The following is a 21,814-nucleotide window of genomic DNA, read 5'->3' on the forward strand; positions in this document are numbered from 1 at the left end:
TGTAAAACATACATGGTGCATGGTTCTAGAAATATTTAGGAGGGCTTTAAAAGATGCCTGTAGTCAAACTTAATAAACAATACCCGTGGGACTTTTGAGTCACTGAAACTTAAGCAGTCCAATAACAAGTGCTGTTGTAAAAGAGTAGGAGCCGCCGTTAACTAAGGTGGTGGACAGGAAATAGGTGGCCTTGGGCTGATAGGTTGCCCAGCTTGTCTACTGAAACAGGGTGTGGCCTTGGGAGGGAGGTGGTTAGTAGATTGGAGGTGTACTTATCTAGCTAAAAAGGATTCATAGGAACTCTAAGCAGTGCTTGTCGTCATTTCAGCTTTTAAATTCTTGTTCTTTCTCTTTTTTTCTTCGTAGTAGGTACACCTGGTCTGGCGTTTTGTTAACTGTGACATCATCCAGGGAAGACAGATCACCCGCTATTACCATCTAATGTAGAACAGATTCCTGGATCAACGTGTGCTTCTGTGCTTTTTTGTCTCTCTTGTTGTGTCTCTGCTCTGTCTTCTGTAACCCCAGTCGGTTGAGGCAGATCATCGTTCAGACTGAGACTGGTTCTGGTTCTGCTGGAGGTTTTTCCTTCCCGTTAATGGGGAGTTTTTCTTTCCACTGTTGCTTCATGCTTGCTCAGTATGAGGGATTGCTGCAAAGCCATCAACAATGCAGACGACTCTCCCTGTGGCTCTACGCTCTTTCAGGAGTGAATGCTGCTTGTCAAGACTTGATGCAATCAACTAGGTTCCCTTAGATAAGAAATTTATGACCAATCTGTATAATCTGATTGAATTTGACTTTGTAAAGTGCCTTGAGATGACATGTTTTATGAATTGGCACTATATAAATAAAACTGAATATATATACAGACAGACAGACAGACAGACAGACAGATAGATAGATAGATATCTATCTCAGGGCATTCCTTCAGCAAAAATGGAGCAAACATAACACAGAACTTTTAAACAACACCCTGAGTAATAACTCTTCAGGATTCAGCATTTAGCTGGTGATGTATGTGTCCAAAGCAAAGTTAAGCTTAAAGGATAGACTGCAATGATGATCACTCACATTAACATCAATAAAACACAAATTTGTGATCCAAGATGTGGCCTTTTGTGTGTGCGGGACCAGAGACATGTTGAATGAATGAGTCAGTAACAGATAAAAAAAATCAGTTGCTGTGTTACTGTTAATATCATCCACACTGTTAAAATATCCTATCATTAAAACATTCTTAATTTTTTTAATGAAACCTAAATAATTTGTAAAATCAGAGAAAAAGCAGTGGGACCAAGTGGGAATAAATCGTGGGGAAACCCCCACCCTCATACGTCATGGTCTCGCTTACTCCTCGAATGTCAATCTGCGGAATTTCAACACAGAGCACGGCTTTAATCCAAGGTTGAAAACAGCAATCACGTTATTTTAATGTGGGCAACATCCGTGCTTTTTCCTCTGATTTATCCATTCAATAAACACCTCTATTTGAATATTTTCCAAATTTTCTTTGGTTTTTCTCCGTGGTTGCCATGTCGCCAAGACGAAAAAAAGATCAGCTGACCCATTTTTAACACATATTAACATTCATGAGGTGCTTTGCATTGATCATCTATGGTTGAATCTGGGCCATCTGTTCGAACTATCTGCCTGTTCTCGGCCTCCCCTGGTTCTTTTATCTGATAATGTGGTATTTGCATTGTAGACTTTTGTAGTAATAAAAATACTCTTCAAACCATAGCTATCTATCCATCCATCCAATTTCTTACTCGCTTTAATCTAAAAGACAGGAATGTTTACAGATTCAGAAAGCAACCGGTCCCTGAGAACCTCGTTAGTTACATTAAATACCAAGCATGTGTCCACCCATTCAGGGCATTCCCAGCATGATATCAGCACTCGTATTATCCCATTGGTGGAGTAGATCTGCAATACAGACGTCCTTGCTGACACATATCACTCATAACAGTGATTCTGTCCAGTCTGAGTATGTCAGACACCTTGCCTTCGGAGTCTGTTTATCTCCAATTTTTATGGCAACCAACTTTGCAGTCCAGTCTCTGTAATCTCATATAGTTCCCCCTGTTGATGTGCCCCAAAGGCACGGCACAACTAAAGCAACTACAAAAATGGGCTGGACAAACATCAGTGGAAACATGTAACACCAATCAGCATGAATAATTCACAATTCAGCATATATCACTCCAGACCACAGTCTCAGCATTTATCTACAATTTAGGGTTCAACTAATTGAGCAAGGCCTGTTTTAGGTTCCTACGCGCACATTATTTTAATTTTACATTAGACTATGTACATTTTAGTACAGATTCAACACAATGTTTTATTAATGAGACCCCAGGTCATTTCCAGAAAACAGAAGCTGATGAGGTGTCAAACAAGGGCAAGGCAAAATGGGGAATACCAGGAAATGAGAACTTTATCAATACCCAGCAAAGCAGGGTAAGAATGCTGGACCTGTGCTCACACAAGACTTTCAAATAATTTGGCACCTGTCTCTCTGCTGAAGTCCAGCATATATAGGCAAATGATCAGGTGAAGGAGATTAGATTGATTTAGCCGCCAAGGGAGGCTGCTCACAGGTGCATCAAATAATCTTGATTGGAGGTGCAGGATGAGTCTGGCAGCAAGCAGACAGACAGGCCAAAACATGATAACAGGGACATGGCAACTTTCTATTTTGTTTTATTTTGTTGTGAAATCAGACAATAGTAAAATAATAATGATTTTCAACGTTATTTGTGATTTGTAGAGTGGAATTAGTATTGTTTGTGTTTCTGTAAGCAGGTTCATCAGTAGTAAATGGTGTAATTTTTAAAACGTTTGATTCTTGATTGTAACAGACATCTCTTGTAAATGAATGCTTATGTCTCAATAGCTACGCTCACACTGCAGGGAAATGCGACCCAAATCCAATCTTTATGCCCATATGTGACTCATTTCTGTCTTTTTAATGGCAGTGTGAACAGCCCAATTCAGATCTATTCACCCCACAAAAAATCTGTATTGATTCACTGAATCATTGTTATGATGACGGTTTTCAAAAAATGTTTTTGATTGTTCGTGTGTACATAGTTCATTCATTTCTTTAATTTTAATTTTACAGAGTAGTTTAGTTAAGTTTCACTAGCCCAGTTGAGAGTATTTGTTGATTGAAATATAGTGTTAATTCAAATAAGCAACATTCTATAAAGGTGTTCACTGGATGTTAATTTATTTCTGTTAAAACATTCTTGTACTTGAAGAAAAGGTGTCCCTTGTGTATTCTATATGTGTGCACAATTTGCTGTTAAAAGAATGGCAGTGTGTGAATCATTCCTTTCCACTATTGTCCTAATATTAGCTGTTTGGGCTAATACAAGCCAGATAATACCTAACAGACTGAATATTATTTAATAACCATTAAATAAAATATGCATAATGGCACAATAACTTTATTTACTGCATTTGAGACATTTTCACAGGATTTCATGTACTTTTTGAATAGAAATCTATTATTATTATTATTTTTAATTTAGTTTTTTTTTTAAATACATAAATAATTGAAAGAAATTAAAGTATGTAGACTATACCCTCTCCCGTTTCAACATGTCTGCACAACACAATTGTGAACATCTGCCACATTGCTCATCCTCTGCAGATAGTTATTTTTATCTATTCTTCTATTAATCTTATACAACTTGCATTTATTTCATAATATAAATTTCTGTATGTACTTATGTCAACTGTATGTTTGTCTGTGTGTAACACCTTATCTCAAAGCATATGAAATCACCTTGTACGTGCAAAATACTACTTGGCAATAGTGTCGTGTTGGTTTTGAATGATTTGTTCAAAAGAATGACACATTTGAGGGAACAAACTAAACCTAATCACTTCATTAACTGAGTCACACATTTCTCAGAAAAGTTGAGGAGGAGGTCAGCGCACATCCCAGTCGGCACCGGAACTTCTACATTCGGTCGCGCTTGAATCTGAACCAAGCACTGACTGCCCTGAGGGATTTATTCTACTGCTTCCTCTTGCAAGGGATACGCTGTTACACCTCAGGGAATGGTATCTGTTTCTCCAAGCTAACAATCATGAGTCCAGCCACATGAAAGCACACACACACACACCACACACACACATACATACAGTCGCCCTCAGTCCCTCCTATCCAAACAGAAACAACACATAGCGCAATGAAATTGAGGGCAGAGGAGACAGGAGAGGAATCGCAGGGAGGACACTGAAGAGAGATTGTGTATATATGTGCCTGTGTGTATGTGTGCATGTGTGTGTGCTCTTGTACTTGCAGATGAGCGAGAACATGTTTGCTCATTTTACTTGTAAAGCGAGGACTTTGGTGTAAAGTGAAGACCTTTTTTGGGCCTCCCTTTTTTCTGGGCTAAGGGTTAGGTTTAAGACTAAAGTGTCAGGTTTAGGTTAGGGTTAGTTATACAGTGGTAAAGGTTCGGGTAAGGGAAGTCAAAGCACGGTCCTCACTTTGCAGAGACTTTGTTCAGTTACTTGATTTATTTTCTTTTCTTTTTATATTTTTAATATAGGCCACACAGAGTGTTAAATCCAAATATTGGCATTTATTGTTCTTCATTTAATATATGATTTTGCAACATAAATAAGTTTTTTTTATTTTATGTTGGTGGCATTTAAGTTTGTATTTTTTTAACATAAAACTTTACAGTATTTATAATAGTTTGTTCCTCATTCTTAAGGACTAATTTGAAAACCAGACATTTGATAATAATAATTGAACAGCATTGATCTCACATTGGAGAAATTCACTTCTGCATTTCAACCCATCCCCTTGGGTAGCAGTGGGCTACCACTGTGCGGCGCCCAGGGAGCAGCCCGGGGTTAAGGGTCTTGCTCAGGGACCCAGGGTGCAGGCTGTGGGGATCGAACCAGATACTTGCAACCTTCTTAGAGCGCAAGCACACTGCTCTAACCACTAGGCTACTACTCCCCTTTATTTAGTCACATTATATTTATTTGTTTGTTTTACTTGCTAGAAATAGGTGGACATAATACTCTTTCACATCCTGATTCATATAGCAGTGACCACTTCTCGTACAGATGGCGAGTCACTCACTCCTGTACTGAATCAGTGGTGTATTGTTCAGGCTCCACTTCAGAGACCCACTTCTTTGTCACTGAGTCAAGATTCGCAAACCTACTGGACACATCTAGTACTGCCGCTAATTCGTAATTCACAGTGTACTGTTGATCGAAGCAGCAGTACACTCAATCACTCAGCGACGAGTCACTCCCTCCTGTTTAAGTGCTGTTTCATTCACGGTGTCACTGAGTCAAGATTCATAAACCTGCTTGACACACCGAGTACTGCTGATGATATGTGATTCAGTATTATGTACTGGATAGCCACTGATTCATTCAACGTGACTCAGCCTGTAAAGTCTGTACGCCGTGAACAAACCAACAACCCTGATTTGTACAATATGTGAGTCGTACTGAAAGTGGCCCTGTGCCACCGACTCTGAAACTACACCACGGACAGTGATGGATGGACAGATGTGATTTTGGATAGATACTACAGTAAAATTTATGTAATGGATTTTTCTGACCTAATCTGGAACTATATATTTTTCAGAAGCGATAGATTTTTAATCCAAAAGTTTTACTTAGACATTTCACATATTTTTGTTTTTTTTTCAAAGAGCAATGCATCACACAAAGACAACATGTCCGAAATTTCTGGTAAGGACTTGATTTGACCGCCATTGATTTGAAATATGACAGTGCCCTGTGACTGGCTGCAGATGGATCCCCTCAGTGAAGTACTGTGCTTTGTTCATGGCAAAAATACATTTTTTATCCAAAAGTCACATTTAGAGACATATTTTTTTCGTTTTCCATCTGAACTGACTGACCTACGGTTGCCAGAACTACAAAATAAGGTAAGGGGAGAGGCTAAAACATCTGTTTGATCTTTATTGCTTGTTTTAACAGTAAAGAAACAAAATAGACAGTTAAAGTTCTTAAAATAGCACACTTAGTGTCACAAAAGTGATGCTTATTGCCTATTTTAAATGTAAAACAACAGATAATGCAGTTAAAGCTTTATAAATTGCACACTAAATGTGACCCAATCCATGGTAAGTGCCTAATATAACAGTAAGGAAACAAAAAATTTAGTTACATGAACTTAATATTCAGTGATCAAAAGATTTGAACAAATCGTTTTTTTGTAATGATTCTTGTGATTCTGTAAAATGGTAAATGGCTTGTACTTGTATAGCGCTTTATCAAGTCTGATGACACTCAAAAGAACCATGGTGCCCATCACTGCCTGGCAAAAAAGCTCATTCTGATGTTGCATGTTATGTCACAGGACAAAATTGTACCAGTTCAAATCTCGGTTTGGAGTGTTTATGTTTGCCTTATTTGTACTTCCTTACATGGACAAAAAGAAAAATATAGTTTGAAATGTGATCAGCAACTCATCTAAATTTGACTTGTTGTCTGTCTCCATCTGCTAAGCCTCTGATGAACTGTGTGAAAATTCAGGTTTTACATTATGTAAATCTCTGGTGAAAAAAGGATACACTTAGGATAAACAGGACACATTAAGAACAACTGTAGTAAAATCTTTTTGTGCTTGCACCTCCTGAAGGCCCTTCATCTTCCTCCTCAGACAGTAACTGACCTGAATACGTCCGCCTGAGTCCCCCGTGACCCGAGCTTGCTGCTGCCACACTGCCACAGCTGTAATTTTCCATTAGTGTGAGACAGAGAGGTCGTTTATGGCAGGAAAACCCAGTGGAGAAGCATGTTAGCGGTAATTATTCAGCTGATAGGTTAGTAAAAGAGCAGATCTGTCACACCTCCCCTGGCACACTGAACTCTGCAAATCACAAGGCAGTATGATCGCTTGCCACCGTGGATATTAGTCGCACTAATAGTGAACATCTTGAAGTGGAGTTGAGTTTTACTAATGTGGTATTGCAGTACTCTTACTTTTCAATCAATGTCCCAAACCTTTTCCTTCACGAGCAACTTTCTCTCATGTGAGGTTCATTAAACTCCCAGGGAAGAGATACAGTAGATTGAACATATGAAGACAATAAGAAAAAAAATAAGACAATACAGACTCACATTCACTTAATTTGTTGTACATGTCATTTGTAATTGTAAACTGGTTTACATTTGCTTTCATATGATGTATCCTGTCTGACCTTGGAATGCCCCCAGAAGGAGCTGAAGAATCAGATAGAATGGATGGATGGATAAATGGAGGGATGGATGGAAGGCTGGAAGGACCAACAGATGGACTGAGTTTTTTCCAATAAAATGTGATTAACCCAAAATAAGCAATGCTAGAAAAATAAATATTTACCAGGTGAGTGGTATTTTAACCTTTAACCAAAGGTTTCCTTTTGACAACTGAATTAATTTTGTTGCATATTGCTTTAGTTGTGCAGGTGTTATGATTCTGCACTGTCTTTCCTGTTTTTGCACAACATTTGCTTTTTGTGCTGGCTGGCTTGTTGCCACTTTGCACTTCTCATTAGCTAAATCAGCATCACCAACTGTCTTAGCCCTAATTAACTGCATTCATTCCACCTGCAACTCCAACCTAATATACCCGCCTCCTAGAGTCCTTCCCTGCCAGATAGTTGAAAGCCATTGAGTGAGTAGAAGTCCAGTATCCTTCGCCTGCCTGATCTGTTTATTACCAAGTTTTCTCATTTTTGGATTCCCCTGTCTTGTCTTGCTCTCCCTCAGACACTTTATCGGCTCTCTGACTTCTGGACACCTGGACTGTTTTTGACCTTGCACCTAGCCCAGCCTCTTGGACCTGTCTGCCTTCTTCGGCCTGACTACGTTGTGTATGACCCTAGTTCAACTCAGGTCCAGTCAAGTTCTCAGCCCTCTCTGCCTTGGTAGACCCTGGTGGAGGTTTGCCTACTTCTGACCATGTCACTGCCTCCAGTCTATTTACCCTGTCATCTCCAGTTGTGAGCAGCTTGTTTTCAGCATTGGCCTCCTCCTGCATCTTTCTGGACTTTGTTCCTGCCCACATTAACTTTCTGTGTGTTATTTCAATAAACATTTTAAGAACAACACTGTGTCTCTCTTGAATACTGGGTTCTTTGTCAGTCTGAACATTACAGCTGGACTAATAATATTTCAATAAGTTACAACCATGAGCTCTTTAGAGCAACTAAGATGTTTATCACAGGTTAAAGCAATAATAACTCACTTTATAAATTCAAACATTAAAACTGAACGTTACAAATGGATTCTTTTTACAGCATAAACACAATATGTCTTCTCATAAAGACTCTGAGGTGGTAACAATTCATGAATTAACTTTTGTCCTTTTAATAAAAATTTTCAATGTCTTCTCCTTTTCCAAAGCTCTTACAAAAAGAAAAAAAATTATTTGCGCAAAGGAAGGTTTTCCGACATAAGGTTTGGTTATGATCTCTAAAGACTGAAGAAAGCTCACTGAGCAAAGATGTTCTCTCTCTTTATGCAGCACGCAGCACTCACTTAGAATCCTCCTCAGATTTACCACAATGGGATGAGTATCGATTCAGACAAACAACCAAGAATACACACTGCCTGAGTCTGTTGATAGGCCATATTGGTACATATGGCAGACACTGAAAGTGTTCAAAATGGATGAAACTGAGGAGAGAGAAAATAGGAGACATGGTGAGCAGCTGGGGAAATGTGCATGAGGAAAAGTTTTGCGTGACAGACACTTGAGGGAATAACCCATCTGTTAAATATTTGACAAGCTGAAGTGCTTAACTTTACTCATATAAACTTTTTAGAGGACACCTTGAACAAACTTGTCTCTTCCAGTGTACAGTGGGGAGGATTAATAGAGTTAAGATGTATAAGATAAACCTTACGACATACCATGGCACGTTGCTCTTATGGTTACAATTAGGTAAATTAAAAAGAAATTTCACAATTTCTATTTTTTTTCCATTGTCTGCAGCCATTTTTTTAATGCAACCTCAAACGGGGTATTCTTGTGTCCTATTTGTGCCAGTCCCAAGCACAGCCAAATGCAGAGGATGTGTCAGGAAGGGCATCCAGTGAAAAACCTTTGCCAACTTTACCGTGAGCTAGAGAGTTGGCTGACGTTATGCAGAGGTGGAAGGTGGATATTATATGCGTTCAGGAGACCAAGTGGAAAGGTAGCAAGGCTAGAAGCTTAGGAGCAGAGTTAAAGCTGTTCTATTATGGTTTAGATGGGATGGGAAATGGTGTAGGAGTTGTTGTGATGTAAAAGAGTCAAACAGGGGTGATGACTCTGAAGCTAGACATTGAAGGTGTGATGTTCTCTGTTGTCAATGGTTATGCTCCACAGGTTGGGTGTGAGTTAAATGAAAGGGACAAATTCTGAAGTGATGCAGAATATCCCCAGATATGCAGTTTCCAATGGGCATGTTGGAACAGGAAACAGGTAATGAGGAAGTGATCACCTGCGATATCCAGAACAGCAAGGAAGAAGAACAAATGGTGATAGATTTTATAAAGCAATGGCTGCAGAGAATACTTTCTTTCAGAAGAGGCAGGAACACGGAATGACTCACAAGAGCAGAGATAAGAGAACAGAGGTAGATTACAACTTGTGTAGATGGTGTAACCTGAAGGAAGCTAGTGGGACATTTGACCGGCGTGAAAGAAACAGGCGGAAAAAAAGAAGGATCAATGAGCATAATGAGGGACAAATGAAATTCAATTTATTCAATCTCAAGGCACTTTAAAAAGTCAATTCAACTGAATCAAATAAATAGATTCAAGTACAGTTAAGTTCATAGATTCCAATTTATACTAGTTTTCAAGCAACGTAGTTAAATTCAGTTTGTCATTCAAATTGGTTAAAAGGTTTTCTATCTAAGGAAGCCCAGGAGATGATACTGAGTCACTGACTTGCAAAATTGACAATACATGTAGCAACATACACACTATGCAATACATGTACATCTACACAATACACGTAGCAACATGAGCACGTAGTAACCATGGACAGTCACTAAATTTTATTTTACTTTGCAGCAATCACTCTTACCGAGCATGCATTTAGTGGTGGTGAAAAAGAGAACTCTTTAACAGGAGAGGACCTCCCTCAGAATCAGGCTCAGTGTGAATGGTGATCTAGCTGCCACGACCAACAGTGGGTTTGAGAAGATAGAGCATACACAGAAAAAGAACACAGAAACATTGATCTAGGAGTACTTTCTATGTGAAAAAGTAAAATAATTAATGTCAGTACTGATTCCTTGTCTGGATTCATTTAGGAAAAAACACATTCAAGCACATAATCTAGTAGCCAGTTTTAAATAGGATAGGACGAAGAGGAGCACATTCAGATCATCATAGTAAAAGCCCAGCCAATAGCTTCATCTAGGAGAGAGACAGGATTAACCATGTATATCATGTGTATCTAGAAAAATAGAACATGAATTATAGAAGTATAGTATCTGTAGAAGTGAACATGATTATGAACTTATAATATCATCTCTATTTCTCTCTTGGGTAAGCTGTAGGTTTTTACTTGTATTTTGGGACTTCTTAATAAAAGAAAAAAATTGTTGCAATAGTCAATCCTTGAAGTAACAAATGCATAGACTAGTCGTTCAGTGTCACTCCTAGACTGGATATTTCTCATTCTGGCAATGCCTACAAAATCCTACAAAATCTGTTTAATATAATGTTAAAAACTAAATGTCTTTGCTATAAATTTGCTGTTTTTTCCTTGTCGCCTGCCAGGATCTATTGTTTGTTAGGCCGGCTGACTGATTGCCACTTTCTGCTCTGCTCCCCTCTGCTCTGCTAATAAGCAGGAGCAGCTGCACCTGTTACTGCCCAATTGCCTTAGTTCCTCCCACCTATGAGGAATGCGGGCATTCTGTTTGTTCTAGAGGTGCGGGACATAGCAGTCTATGTTCTGAAGACTGCTATCACTGCAGTTAAGTTTGTGACATCCAGAGCTTTGCAATCACGGCTGTTTTGTCAACTTTCCTGGAATGGGGATGCTGAACACGATGCGCTGCTTTATCACTCGGATGTGCAATGGTTGTCTCGTGGGAAAGTGTTGCAGAGAGTTTTTCAGCTACGCAGAGAAATGGCAGAATTCATAAGGGAGGAAAAACGGATATTGCACATTTCTTTCTTGATCCAGACTGCATTGCCAAGTTAGCTTATCTTTAAGACGTATTCAGCATATTGAACAGCCTCAACCTCTCCATCCAAGGAGGCCACACATCTATCATTGAAGTTAGCGACAGAATCACCTCCTTAGTTAAAGAAAAGGAGAATACAAGATGGAATAACATACATGTTCCCCTAACTGACTGAGTTTTAAACAATGACAACCTGTCTGTTGCTATTGTGAGGGATGTTGTGACTTCACACCAACACCACTGTATGAGCACTTCAGCTCTGGGTGCGTGATCCATTTTCATCTGCTGCAACACAGAATGTAGAACGGCTCTTGAAGTTATCTAATGAAAGAACGTTGAAGACCAGATTCCAACAGGCAAGTCTTGCAAACTTTTGGGCCTCCCTGTCACATGAGGGAACTGGCTGCTGAGGCCCATTTCCTACCACTTACCTCTGTGAATTATCATTCTCCACTCTGACTGTAATGAAGAATAAATACAGGACTATGTTTACAAGTGGAAGATTATCTTAGAGTTTGTTTGACACCCATCCCTCCAAGAATAGAGAAACTGTGCGGGGAGAGACAGGCTCGTCCTTCTCGCTCATTTTCAAGGAGTTATTGATGTCACTGATGACTGGCTCGACTGTGTGTAACAAAGCCTAAAGCAGATATTTATGAGAAAGTTGTTTTGGTTGTCTGCCAATAGTTTGAATAAGATGTTTATTGTGTTAAAATTGAAACAATTAAGAGTCTTTAAATAGACAAATAGGGTTTACTGGAATTTCTTTCTTTTCACACCTTATTTGTTGGAAGCTTTAAAATGTGATATTTGAAGAAAACATCCTGTGAGTTATAATATAACTTGATTAGATTTCTTCTGTAATTAAAGTTTTCAAATCTTTATTTCTTTTTATTTCTTTTACATATTAGGTAGATATCGGCTGATAAAGGTTTTTGAAGGCAGGCGGCAATTATTTTGTCAGTCTATCCTCAATATTTGCTGTCAATTTTTTGGGTCTTTTTTTATATATATGTTCCCTTTTCTTTCTTCATTTACATGATGAAAGTGACAGTTCTAACAACTGCTATACAAGTGTTAATTTTGACAAAAAAGAAACATTTCAACTTTTCAACTGAACATGAAACAGCAGGTTTAGCCACAATGGCTACTGTTGTTAAAACAATAACAATGATAGTAACGCTGTTCTACTCAGTATGCTGTGCAAATAAACAGAGCTGAAGTATCTCGTCTGAAGAACACTGAAAGGTAGTGCCTGAACAAATGACTGAATGTTACACAAATAATAGAGAACTGCTGAAAACAGTCAAAGTATGAGGTTTAACGCAATGTTGCTCTGAGTGGCAGCCATCGTGAATGCGGAAGTCGGGTACCATCCTGTTGCATTGACTTTCCAACTCGTAATACCGACTTTAGAGGCAGTTCTGGTTTAACATTTCTGACTCTCAGGTCAAAGATTCCGACAACCGAGGACAAATGGAATGCACCATAAATGCAGGCAAGTTAGCCATATGATATTCTGCCCCAGCAGCTGGGGCAGAATGCAGGAAGACATTAATAGGGCAGAACTAAAATGCACCAAAATTATTAAACCAAGGGAAAAAAATCAAAAGAACAGAACACATAGAATAAAAAATAACCTAAACTGAAAGGAATGAACAACTAAGGTCACAGCTTAAAGAGCATGAACAGGAAACAATTAAGAAAACAGAGGCACAAGAGAAACCCAAAGAGCTAAGGATTATAACTGTCAGGACTCAGCCAGCAGGGCTGTGCAGCTCACTGCCAGTCCTGCCATCTCTGCTTCCTCCACAGGTGTTCCTAGTTGACTGGTGGGCGGAGTATGCACACCCGCTACTCATTCAGCAGCACCGGAGCGGCCTACAAGAACAGCGCTCGAACAGCAAGAGGACGCCAGAGTGTTATCGTTGCGGTATGCCTAATAGCCACGACCTCTCGCCAGTTTTGCCAACGACGCTAATTTTGCCTTTGTGTCCCTTAAGGTTACCTTCTTGTGCTCCGACGTTCCCTTCGTGACTCTCCAGTTCCTCCGTTCTCCTCCCGAGTCGATAACCTCACCTCTGGACCCAAGGCTCCCTCCAACATCCTCCGGTTCCTCTCGCTGTTCTGGATCTCAGGAACCCACGGTGCTGCTCGGATCCCCTCGCTCTGCTCCCCAGCAGCCCAAACACCTGTCGTCAACAACCAAGCTGAGTCCTCACACACTTACCCTCCCCGGTCGGTCTCTCTCGTGGTAAGCTTACACTCATTAGTTGCTTCGCTGATCCCTTTCCTAATACTAATCACTCACCTTACTCCTAGATTGATCCGGTTCCCTGGTCTCGAGCCCCGTTCGAGCCATCTCCTTCCCGCAGATTAGTTCTGCTGCCTCGTGAATCCTCTGAGTCAATAAAACCCTTAAACTTCTACCTGTGTAACCGAGTGTGTTTCTGCATGTGGGCCCGGCACCTTAAGGCAAACATGACAATAACAGGTAATGTTTTTTGTTCTGAAGCATTCTATGGAGTGTTCTGACTGCCTTCATGGATGATTGAGAATGTCTTAGATTGAGTTGCAATGCAGTTAGAAATTCCGGTGATGTTTGAACAGGATTTGGGTTTCAATTTTCAAGTCCATCAAATCGTCAGATTCGCTTCTGTTTCAATTTTGCAATTCAGATAAAATAACAATCTTTATCCCTGAACATGATGTTGAAGCACTGGTTGTTCTGCTTTCTTGCCTGATCTGACTGACTGTGATGTTACTAGCTGCTCTACTCTGCTCCAGCCATACGCGTTCAGCAGCAACACCTGCAGCATTTCTAATTGATGGAGTTGCTGCACCTGCTGATTTGCCTATTCCTGCCTCTCGCTGTGTGTTGCTGCCAGATTCTAGAAACCCAAATGTACCCTGTGACCAAGCCTGACCGCCTTGCCCTTTGGATATGTCCACCTGCCTCTACTCTAATTATCCTGTATGTTCCTGGCCTGGACTATGGATTCCTCTTTTGCCTCAGCCCCACTGTCAGCCTGCCCAAAGCAGATCTGTTACCCAAACTGAGCAACCAAAGTATGTCATTGGACCCACGTATCAGAACCAGCACAATCTCTGGGATTCTGAGAGGGTTGGTGGTTTTCATTCAGTGTTCACATCCACTCACTGAATTTATCCCAGCCACTAACCTTTCTTCTATCCTTTCAGTGGCTCCTGACTGTTTCCTGTCCTGGAACACCTTTTATTCAATAAACCCGCTAAACCACTCCTGTTGTTTGGTCGAAATATCGGGTTTCCAGTCTCTTCTGCATTATAGTTATTGCTTTTATAAGAACTCATTTGTTCCGCTTTACATTAAAGCAATAAACAGTATCAAACAGTAAATAGTGAAATAGGCAATGGTATCCAACATTTTACACAAAACTGACATGCTTCTTTTATGTATTAATTTATCTTAAAACAGATTTTTAATTTATTTTTATTGTGAATGTAATGTAACATGCTTCTTTTATGTATTTTTCTTATAATGGAATTTCTATAGTAGTGTTTTTATGAGTGAAAGTAGTGTGACACAGTTTGGACTCTGTAGCAGCCAGAGTCTGTACCAGAGACAAATTTCCTTTGGGACAATAAAGTTCATCGTCATCATCATCATTTTATGTCTTCTGGATTTGAACATGGTAGTGCCATGCAACATAGTAAATACTTTACGCCCAGTTAACTGTAAACCTAATTCAAAGAGTGTAAATTCCTCTTATTCTAAAGCCATGATTCTTAACTGGAAATGGATGCACTGCCCCCTCCATGTTGACGTTTATTCTCCTCTCCCAGTGATTAAGTTTGAGGACTTTGATGATCTTTTTATTAGTGCAGATTGCTGTACTTAAAGAGGAATATATTACCTTTTATGGCTTTCAAAGCCCAAATTGAGAGTCTTTTGTGTTAGGGTGTCTCTGCTGTAAAGCCGGTCCACAGTTTGTGTTTTTGAACATTTGGCTCCGAAAACCAGTCTGAAAACTTAAGTTATCAAAGTGGCCTATGTTTATCTGAACTGAATGCTTATAAAACTATACAAATATTACTGTTTTGCTTCTGTTACAGCTTGCCTCCCCCAACATTCCAGAGTAAGCATGTTTCTGTACTAACAGTTAAGTAGAAATTATTATTAATTGTTTGTTCCATGTTGTTTTCATGCTTTTAACATCAGAGTTGTTATTATCCTTTGCCCAGGTTACAACTCTCTAACTAATTTAGCCTCATAGATAGCACATCACTTTGCAAACAAATCAAAAAAAGCAAGTAAACAAAAAGGCAATTATCAAACACCTCCACATGGTCCTTCACCTCAGTAGATGAGTAATATGAGCTTTAGTCTTGCCAATGCAAGCATTTTTACCCTTAATTGGCCTTTTCTGTTGCTGTTTAGTGTTTGGCAGTGAGGAGATTGCCACTCAGCATGAGCCCAGCTGCAACCAAATGGGAACACCTGGTGATAACTGTAAAAATCCCGTTCATTGTTTAGGACAAGAGTGAAAAAGCATGAGAGTAATGCTTGAAAACCAACTGAACATGCAGGGTACAGTTTATGAAAAGTAGAATATTTAAACAAGTGTGATTTTGCAGCTGTAAGAATAGAATAAAAGAAAATAAAAACAAAAATATTAAAAATAAGAGGCTACGCAGTAAGGGCAGATGTACAAAAAAATAATGTACATATATTAAAATACCAAACTCAGTTTAAAGAAATGTGGAACTGATTCGGGCCATCCTAAAGAGCATCTGTTTCCTCTTAGCCCTTCAGAGCATCAGTGTCATGACTCCGGTCTAGTTTATTGTTCAAGTGAACACCCAGGTACATACAATTTTCCACTACCGCAATGTCAGTTCCCCAGATGTTCATCTGCACCTGCAGAAATCTACTAGCACCTCCGTGGTTTTCCCCACTTAGACCAGGACATGGTTCCACTGTAAGCAGTCCTGTGTCCACTGTCTGTACTCTGAGTCGTCTCTTCTGTGACGAAGCAGATTAAGGCAGATTCATCTGATAAATGCAGTTTCCTTGACGGCCCCCGTACTGCAGACCAGTCTGTCAGATATAGACCTGTGTCTTCACATAATAATAATAATAATAATAATAATAATAATAATAAGTTGTTGATGGCCTTATAAAAAAGTCTTGCATATGACTGGATAAACTACTTGTCCGCTATCTTTACAAGCTCTTGCCAAAATCGGTCGGGAGAAGGGCAAAAACATTGTTTCCACTAACAAAAGCCTTCAAAACTGTTCTCTGGTGTTCTTTTTAAGAATTAATATTCCGTAAATTGGACAACACTGATGAAATAGCAGCATTAATGATACCGCTTGCTTCCTCGCTGCGAGCTGCCATTTTCCCCTGAATCAAAGCAGTCGCTTCTCTGATATCTAGGAAAATCCTGTCCGGCGATCCTGATCGGCTCATCCATTTTATGTGGTATTGAAATCCCTTCCAATAGCAGCGATTCCAGATGGATGTGTGGAGCCGTGTGGAGCTCGGTGGAGCTATAACCATCTGATGAGAGTCAGGTTATGGGAGTGTGAAGATTGGCTTACATGAAAGAGCTAGTTGTCGTCTGCATAGCAGTAAAATGGATGTTGAATATTTGGAGATATTGCTGATGGGAAGAATTAAAATAATAAAAAGTAGGGGTCCCAGGACAGAGCCCTGGGCTGGTTGTGACAGAGGATGGATAGAAGCTGAAAGACTTAAATTGAACAAACTGACTGCCACTAGTGAGGTAAGAATGAAACCAGTCAGATGCCCTGCTGGATGGTAATAAAAGCACTTCAGAATTTGATCCTCAGAGTGCATTCAGGCTTCGTCAGGTGGATCAGAGCTACGTGCAGGGTTAGATAATGGCATCATCCACCAGAGTATCAGGCTGCTAGGCAAAATGCTGTTGATCCAAGGAAGAACTTTCCAGAGGACAAAGATAGCTGAGGACCAATCCTCTTCATCTACATCTTCATTGAATGTGTGTTCATTGCTACCGGACTATAACTACTAAGTTCTTCAAGTGTGTGGTCTTTGGCACTGGTACCATACAGGTCTTCCACAGCTGTAGTGCTGTCCCCAGCTTTAGGCTCGTCAAATCCAATCCAACTATATTTATAAGACACTTTAAATTGTCAAAGGGACCAAAGGGCTGTACAGAATAACATAAACATTTAAAACATTAGAATGCTATAATGAGAAAAACAAACATAAAATACAGCTTTAGGCTCATGTTGAACGTGTCCTTTGATGCAACAGAGTTGATCTGCGCAACACCTCAGGAGCGTGGAGCTGATGTCATCTGGATCCTTTTTGCATCATCATTAAGGCAGTGTGAGAGTTTCTGAACAGTGTTGCTTTGTGCCAAGGGGAAATATATATGGCGGTCATCAGCATAAGAGTGATATTTTCTAAAAGCAGAGCTGAGGGGGAGAAGCCAAAGACCAAATAAAAGAGGGCTGAGGATTGATCTATGAGGGATCCCATATAGAAGATGAGCTGTGGAAGACATACAGTTTTACACAAAAACTCCTACTTGTTAGGTAGGGCCAAAACTAATCAAAGGTGACACTCGGACGCTCTTTTCTCTGCTCCCTGCTTGCTTGCATTTTCCTCCCCTTTTTATCTCCTTTTTATCTCTTAACCAAAATTACAGAAAGTTGGATTTAGTTATTTTATTTTATTTGATTTCTGTGATTTATTTTTGAGTTTGATTTTTTCCCCGTGTGGACTCTTTTAGTTTTCAGCTAATCCACACAAGATGCCTCTTTACAACAGCCCAGAGGAGGCAGTTCTCAGGAAAAATGCTCTTATGGAAAGACTTCAACATGAAGCGGATATGAAGGAGAACCACCCGATTCAAAGGATGCCTACCTTCACCACAATGGACTTTGACAAGCTTTTACAGAAGATAGCTGTTATGGAACTGAAAATCTGTCGACTCGAAGTGAATTATGATGTAAACGCCACGCATGGAAATGAAACAACCCTGCCTGTGATTCTGAATGGTGACCACCAGCCCAGCGACTCGGCGAACAAACAGTCCACGGAGGAAAATGAGAATCCCTGGATCACTCTGGGTGCAAGACCAAAGGATAAACGAACCCCGCACCCAGACAAAGAAAACTGGCCGAGACTACAGAGAGATGTCCCAGGACAAGTGAAACAACAACGGGCTGTTCTCAAAACAAATGATAGGAGTAAACCTGCTGGAAATGCAGGAATTCCATTACGAAACAGATTCGCTCCGCTCCAAAATGTGACCAGGGAGGATCACGACAACAATCAGAGGTATGTCAACGATTTTCGTTCTAAGACATCACAGAAAAGACATGCCACAGGGCCAAGGACCCTGATATTATGCAATGGATCTGTAAGGGGGATTAAACATTTCTGTAACAAGAAAAACACAGAGGTGTTGATTTATAACCTTTCGAACTTTGGCCTGGTGTCTGAAATATCAGACAACCTTCAGAGGATCTTGAAAGAACGCCCGACCTTGGAAAAACTCATAATACAAGCTGAAGCCCTGGGCGACATCACCCGGATAAGAAAATCAGAAGTATTGAAAGAGGATTACATTCGTTTGTTGAACCTAGTTCATGGCCTTAATGTCAAGGTGTTTCTTAGCGGCCCTCACTCGCCCGTTTACTGTGGAGATGAGATTTTTTCCAGAATTCTGATGTTAAACAAATGGCTGGAAAAAACATGCAAACAAACAACTGTAACCTTCATAGACAACTTTAACATCTTCTGGGAAAGAAGACATCTGTTCAACAGAGATGGCTTCTCTCTAAATAGGTCAGGTGCAAAACGGCTGATTTCAAACATCTTCTATTCTGTGAACCATACGCCATCAGCTTTGTCCCAAAACAATGTACATCCAGTGCCTAAACAAAAGATAAGCCCAGTGCAGCCCGAACAAGCCAAGATAAAGATGGCCAGAAAGATGACACAGAAAGAGACTACATCAGAGCTACAGGAGGATTCATCCCAGATCTCAGCAGGACAACGAGAGGACCAAGAAAATCCATCGTCACGAACACCGGTCCGGACTACACCCGCCTCGCCTTCCTCTCCACAAAGCCCAGAGGTTCCTTTTCTGGAATTTTCTCCCAACATGAACAAAGTATTTAAGATTGGCCTACAGATGACATCCTCTCCATATAGCCACAGCTCTGTGACTAAACCAGCATCTTCCAAAGGCCGCAGAGCCCCAGATCCTCCTCTACGTATCACGGAACATGCCTGTCCTCAAGACCTTCAGATTACTTCGCTGTGATACACAGCGGGCCCTCGCTGCACGTTTATCAGACAAGACAGTTTCGAGAATCAGCTTGGGTCTTTTCTCGGGAATTACGGAATATCTGTGATGATTCGTGGCAGAAAAAAGAAAAACAAAAGGATAAACAGGAACAAATACTTGAAAGTCATTAACTGTCAGATGCAACCTGCCACAGAGACATCATCAACCACCAAATCATATAAACTAGGTTTATTAAACATTAGATCTCTGTCAGGAAAATCCCTTTTAATTAATGACTTTATTATTGACAACAATCTTGATGTTATGTTTTTAACAGAAACATGGTTACATGAATCTAATGAAGAAGTAATACTGCTGGAGTCGACTCCTCCAAACTACAATTTCCTTTGTGAGAGCAGACAGCAAAGGAAAGGTGGAGGAGTAGCAACATTGTTTAATGATTCACTAAAGTGTAAAAAGGTGTTTTTGGGAAAATTTGACTCTTTTGAACATTTGGCTCTCAAGGTAAAGAGCCCGGTACGAACTATGTTTCTGAATGTTTACAGGCCTCCTAAGTCCACATCAAACTTTTTTAAGGATTTTAGTGACCTCTTGTCTGTGATATGTATTGATTATGACTTTTTAATTATTGTTGGAGACTTGAACTTTCACGTTGACAACCCTGAAGACAGAAGTGCAAAAGAACTGTGTGACACACTTAGAAACTTTGGTTTAACTCAGAATGTTAAACAGCCAACACACAAGCAGGGGCATATTTTAGACTTAATCATCACTAAAGGTCTAAACATTTCACAGGTCAATGTAACTGATGTTGCCTTATCCGATCACTTCTCCGTTACCTTTGAATGTATCATTACCAGTGACTCATTTAGCCAAAGGGACATCGTAAGAAAACGCACCTTTAAGGACAATGCCACTGAAACTTTTATTCAAGCTTACTCTGCTACTTCAACCTTGGGCTGCAACTCAGTAGATGAGCTAGTAGATAACTTTCAGTCTAAAGTCTCAGACATCATTGACTGCATTGCTCCAGTTAAAGTGAAAGTTGTTTCCGGGAAGAAAAAATCTCCTTGGAGAAATGCTCCATCAGTTAGAAGTGAAAAGAGGGAATGTCGAAAAGCTGAACGCAGGTGGAGAAAGAATAGACTCCTGGTTCACTATGACATCTATAAAGAGAGACTTAACAGATATAACTTACAATTGAAAAATGCAAGAGAATCTTTCTTCTCTGAGATCATTAAGAAAAACATTAATAATGCTCGTGTCTTATTTTCCACAGTCGACAGGTTAACAAATCCTCCTGTGTCCGTGGCTTCAGAACTCCACTCCACCAGGGCCTGCAATGAATTTGCAAACTTCTTTACTGAAAAAATCCAAAAGATTAGAGGATCTGTTAGTACATCCATACTAAGTTCAGTACCAACGTTGTCTCCTACCAGAATTGATTTTGACCAAATGTCCCAATTCAGCCAAATAAACTCCAAAAGCTTAGAGCAGATAATTCAGCAGTTAAGTTCCTCCTCAAGCTGCCTTGATGTTCTCCCCGCAGCTTTCTTTAAAAAAGTTTTACCTGTCATAGCGTCTTATTTGACTCAGATAATAAACGCGTCCCTTCTGTCAGGTGTTTTCCCCCAGTCCCTAAAAACAGCAATTATCAAACCACTGCTGAAAAAGAACAATTTAGACAAACTTCTACTCCAGAACTACAGGCCCATCTCAAACCTCCCCTTTATCAGTAAGATCATTGAAAAAGTTGTATTTCAACAATTAAACACCTTCTTAACTACGACCAGCCGCTTTGATGTTTTCCAGTCAGGTTTCCGTGCTCACCACAGTACAGAGACCGCCCTTATCAAAGTGTTTAATGACATCCATATAAATACAGACTGTGGAAGAACCACAACTGAACTGGTTCTATTGGACCTCAGTGCAGCATTTGATACTGTTGATCACTCCATCCTGTTAGAACGCCTGGAGAACTGGGTCGGCCTTTCTGGTACAGCTTTCCACTGGTTTAAATCCTACTTAAAGGACAGGGACTTTTTTGTATCAGTAGGTAACTTTACATCAGAGATGACAAAAATCACATGTGGGGTTCCCCAAGGGTCCATCCTGGGTCCCCTCCTATTCAATATCTACATGCTCCCTCTAGCTCAGATAATAAAAAATAACAACATCAGCTACCATAACTATGCAGACGACACACAGCTCTACATCACCATGTCACCAGGTGACTATGAACCAATTCAGGCACTGAGTAAATGCCTAGAAGAAATCAATGCATGGATGTGCCAAAATTTTCTCCAATTGAATATAAACAAAACTGAA

Source organism: Fundulus heteroclitus, chromosome 11, assembly GCF_011125445.2.
Source record: "Fundulus heteroclitus isolate FHET01 chromosome 11, MU-UCD_Fhet_4.1, whole genome shotgun sequence".
Classification (NCBI taxonomy): domain Eukaryota; kingdom Metazoa; phylum Chordata; class Actinopteri; order Cyprinodontiformes; family Fundulidae; genus Fundulus; species Fundulus heteroclitus.